Here is a 5,657-nt window from a genome sequence, read left to right as displayed (position 1 = left end):
GAAGAATTGAACAAATACTATGCCAACTCTGAAGAAATTTGTGAAAATGTTGAGGGACAATGCCATGCTGTGTGATCACTGCCTTAGATATTTACTCACAGTCATGATTACAGAATTTCACTATGGGCTGTGGAAGAATGGGACTTGTATGCAAATTAGTATGTAAATAAGCTGCATATTTATGAACAACAATGAAATAGCTGCTTTCTAAAAAGCAAAATTTTTCCAAGATGTTGAATGTTTTATAAAGTGGTCAGCTGTGTTTTCTATTAGTCTTCTTATGTCTTCTGTCAGCTCCTGATGAAGATTAAAATGTTGTTCAGGAATTGTAGTACATTATTACTTTTTCAGGTATCCAAGAGAGGAAAAAAGAATGTTCTCCAGAAGCCATAGTCACAGGGAGAGTAGCAAGTATTCTTAGCAATTAAACTATAGACATTGTGAAAGAATATTGGATCATACTAAGCCAAAGTTTCAGTAAAAGTATTATGTATTGCCTCCTTTGCTATTATTCAATAAACACTAGGGCTTGAATGTCCTTTGATTTATATCAGTGTAAATCAGAAGTTATTCCACGGAGGTTAATGGAGTTACAGCTGTACAAACTGTTGTAAGTAAGAAGAGAATCAGACCCAGGATCTTGATTGTCAGGCAAGCAGTGATTAATCACACCTCCCCCATATCAGCCATTTGTCATTCTGACAGACTATGCCAGATACATCCATACTATAACTTCTCTGACATCAGTGAAGTTATGCCAGCGATGATTGTGGCTTCATACAGTAGGTATAAACAGAGGAGATGGGGTCTGCATTACCAACTGGATTGGTACAGCTTTGAACCTCAAATTAAGAGTCAGACTGGTCACTGTATTGCTCCAGTTTTACACTGGCGTAACATCATAGATATCAGCGGTGCTATGGCAACATATATTTGGCAAAACACTGTGATGAATAAGGTCTAAGGGCTCTATTACACATCCAAAGGCAGAAAAGTCAAACCAACCTACCACTAATGTAATGAAAAATACAGGTATATAGTCAATATTCATAGCTTCTGTCATAAATATAAAGGGAAGGGTAAACACCTTTAAATCCCTCCTGGCCAGAGGAAAAGCCCTTTCACCTGTAAAGGGTTAAGAAGCTAAGATAACCTCGCTGGCACCTGACCAAAATGACCAATGAGGAGACAAGATACTTTCAAAGCTGGAGGGGGGGAAGGGGGAGAAACAAAGGGTTCTCTCCGTCTGTTGTTTTTTTTTTTTTGCAGGGACCAGAGCAGGAATGCAGGTCAGAACTCCTGTAAAAAGTCAGTAAGCAATCTAGTTAGATAAGCGTTAGATTCCGTTTTGGTTAAATGGCTGATAAAATAAGTTGTGCTGAATGGAATGTATATTCCTGTTTTTGTGTCTTTTTGTAACTTAAGGTTTTGCCTAGAGGGATTCTCTATGTTTTGAATCTGATTACCCTATAAGATATTTACGATCCTGATTTTACAGAGGGGATTCTTTTACTTTTTCTTTAATTAAAATTCTTCTTTCAAGAACCTGATTGATTTTTCATTGTTCTTAAGATCCAAGGGTTTGGGTCTGTGTTCACCTATGCAAATTGGTGAGGATTTTTAATCAAGCCTTCCCCAGGAAAGGGGGTGTAGGGCTTGGGGGGATTTTGGGGGGAAAGACGTTTCCAAGTGGGCTCTTTCCCTGTTATTTTTGTTAGACACTTGGTGGTGGCAGCAATAAGGTCCAGGGACAAAAGGTAAAATAGTTTGTACCTTGGGGAAGTTTTCACCTAAGCTGGTAAGAAGAAGCTTAGGGGGGTTTTCATGCAGGTCCCCACATCTGTACCCTAGAGTTCAGCGTAGGGAAGGAACCTTGACAGCTTCAGATACTAAAATGACACATGCATACAAATAGGATAAACCATGTTCAGCAAACCATAACTTTTCCATTGACACCTTACATGTCACACTTTATACAAGATTTGTTGCAACTGTTTAACAGTGTTAGCAACAATGATATACATGGTCCTATTTTAATCAGATAACATCACAAAGGGCCATTTGCAGAGAGCTATTCTCAAGGGGTTGTTTCCACCCTTTCAAAGTACCCTTTTTAACTGCTAAGGCAGCATTCAAGTGCCTTAGCATAACTGAGAAGAGTCCCAGGATCTGGGAGTTATTGAGAAACAATAAATATAGACCACTACAATCCCATTTTTACAGAATCTCTTTTCAGAGCAGAACCATGTGTTAACACAAGCACTGATGACTGTGAACCAGTTATAATGGAAATATTACCTGTGCAGTGTCATGTAATGGACAGACACCAGAGTACTAAATCCTGTGCATTTACTTGGAGAAATGGAAGTAGGGCCTGATCTTCTTAAAACATAATGGAAGTTTGGCCATGGAAGGGCAAAGGATCAAGTCCTAAACAACCAGAAAATAATACAGATATGGGGGAAAATTGTCCCATTTGACTTTGAGTATCACCCAATTTCTTAACTAGAATGATACATAACCCATGAACAAGAATAAGCAAATCAACAAGGCATGTGTAATATTCTCACGTTTCTTCATAAAGTGCTGTTTTCTATAGGATGGACACTTATTGTTCTTTAATGCAGCAGTTATTTTTCCGTATTCTCTATTATTATTTACTGCCTTCTTGAGAAGCTCAAGTTACTAACACAGCATAATGCCACTTGCTTTATGGGTTGTTGGTTTTTTTTTTTTGCAGTAAATTATAATGCTGTCTTCCAACTCTGCCACATAATTGTACATAGTGACTAGACAGTCAGCTGTGCCAGAGCTCTGTTCAAAGCAGCTGAGAAAGGGAGCACAAAAGTTTACTTTTGCTCTCCCTTAATCTCTAGGGCTGCCAAGATTGTTGTAATTGCCACTGGCTTTTAATGGCTCCCCCGGTTTCGCAGGTCTCAGATTTCTGGAGAGCAGCACTCTCTAGAAAGGATCCAGCATGTCCACACCCACTATTGTCAGGGGGCCAAGAGGGCATGGGGTATAGCCAGCTATGCTTGGGGAATCCTCAGATGCCTGCTAAGGGCAGCTTTATGGCCACTTTCTGCCTCTCAATTGATGTAAAGAGCCATAGCCTGGGTCAAAATCCAGCCTCCTAATTTTGTTAGTACCTTGCAAAAGTTTTCCTGCTTATTATCTGCATAGAACACATTTGATTTCATATATTAAAAAACCCTATCTATATATAGTTCCTGGTTGGATTTTTTATTTTAATTTACTTCATTTTTCTTCTGAACATGTGTACCACATAGTATTCTATATTTTTAACTAGATGAAGTACCATAGCATGTCCTCGCATATTGTCTTTTGTCTTATAGTTAGATTGTAAGCTCTTTGGGGTAGGGAGTGTCTTTCTGTTCTGTGTTTGTACAGCACAATGGTGTCCTGATCCACCACCAGAGCTTCTAGATGCTATGATAATACAAAAAATAAGTGAAAAATAATAATAATAAAGTGAAAATCAACTTCCAGAAAATTACATGGTGCAGTGAATTGGTTTTATTATATATGTAGGTGATGCACCATAAACTTTAATGTTAATATTATTGTTTTAGGTATATTTTAACATAATTGGTTTATTTGGTGTTAACAAACACTACAAAAATAGCAGTCAGTCACTTTGTAGGCAAATGAATACTTTTCTCATATAACCCAAATTTAAAACAGTATATTATGAAACTACTTGAAATAACTACTACAGTGTTTTCTTAGGTCCAAAATCTACAACACTTTGATCCCCCCCAAAACAAACAAACAAACAAACAAACAACAGACAAAACCTCCCAACCCCCCACAATTTACTTAGCTCAAATTTACTTACACCAGAATGAATCAACACAGATCTTTTGATGTAAGCTGGAAATTTTTTGGCCCTGACCCTGAAATTGGACCCATGTGGCTGGACACTCCCACCTAGGTAAAACCAGATTGCAGGATCTTGGCCGGTGTCAGGATTAGTTAATTGTTTCTCTGATCAGTTTGAGAAAAGTAAGTTACTGTTATAGCTACAGGAAACACAAATTAGATATTTTACACTACCTGAAGGCAAGCATAACACATAGTGTAATCAGTAAGCTCCATGTGCTTGTTCTTAGTTCACAGTAACTGTGATAAAATCAAATTCTTTGCCTTCAAACGAAGAAAATTGAAGGGCATAAGGAGCATGCTATAGAGCACTTTCACAATATCTGGGGCAATGCTAAGGAAAATTAAGCTCATGTGAATTGCTTGTGAAGAAAACAAACTATTCTTTTAGTCAGTATTTTGCATGGTCTGTGTGTTGTGCCAGTCAGTGAATCTGAAAGAAGAAAGCCACTTCTGACATCTATAGATCACTGTCCAGATATCTTGATATTGGATGCTAGCTAGAAAGCTAATTATTATTCTTATTTGTTTTTAATAGCACCCACAATGGGCGATGTGCATCACAATCTCAGAAGTAAACATGGTGTCTATTCTGCATACTTTATATAATAGAAATTGTTAACTATTATTATTATTGTCACTCTTAGGAACCCCAGTCAGGGAACAGGGTCCCATTGAGCAAGGCACTATGCAGGCAAATAAAAAAGACAATTCCCGTCCTGAAGCAGAGCTCTATGTAGCTCAACAGCTGCTATCTCTTACCAACAGAACTTGATCTATTAAAGACATTAGCTCATCCACCTTGTCTCTCTAATATCCTGGGACCCCACAGAGCTACAATAACACCACATAATTCACATCCTGTCAGACACTAGGTGTCAAATGGTTGCAACAGGTGGGCTAAAGAGACAGCTAGGGTGGGAGGAGGCAGGAAGAGATGATGCGGTAAGAAAATAAACAGAACTTGACAGACAATACAAGTCCTTGCTTGCCATTTGTGGTAGACAGATAATAACCAATTGCAACAAGAAAGCGAATGTCTGCATTCAAGTACATAAAAGGTTGTTATAACAGGGAAGGGGAAAAAAATTCTCTTCATCCTCTGGGGATAGGACAAGAAGCAATGGGCATAAATTGCAGCAAGGGAGGTTTAGGTTGGACATTAGGAAATACTTCCTAACTGTCAGAGTGGTTAAGCACCGGAATAAATTGCCTAAGGAGGCTGCGGAATCTCCATCATTGGGGATTTTTAAGAGCAGGTTGGACAAACACCTGTCAGGGATGGCCTAGATAATCCTTAGTCCTGGCCTGAGTGCAGAGGTCTGGACTAGCTGACCTCTCGAGGTCCCTTCCAGTCCTACCATTCCATTCGGGTGGCTTCAGGGAATATTTTCTTTAGCCCATCTACGTCTGCTCTCAGAAATCAGGGGGACACAAAGTGCAGCAGAGAGCAGGGAACAGCCGCTGTCCCCGGGGCCAGGCGCTGCCCCAGCACACAGCGCCCCCCAGGCAGCCCGAGTCCGGCCAGCGGCGTGCACAAGGGGGTCCGGTGTTCCCTGTCTGCCCCACCCTCCTCTCCACTCAGCCGCCCTGCCGCCGACCCTGCCTGGCCCCCGCCCGCCGCCGCCTGACCCGGACACGCGCCCCCGGCCAGCCCCGCTCTCGCTTCCCCCGCCCGGCGGCGGGGCGGTTTCCAGGCGGAACCCGCCTGCGCGGGAACTGGCGCGCTCGGCAGCGGGCGCCGCCGGTCGGCG

This window comes from Caretta caretta, chromosome 3 (assembly GCF_965140235.1).
Source record: "Caretta caretta isolate rCarCar2 chromosome 3, rCarCar1.hap1, whole genome shotgun sequence".
Taxonomy (NCBI): Eukaryota; Metazoa; Chordata; order Testudines; family Cheloniidae; genus Caretta; species Caretta caretta.
The sequence above is the reverse complement of the archived record's forward strand: the minus strand, read 5'-3'. Positions refer to the sequence as shown.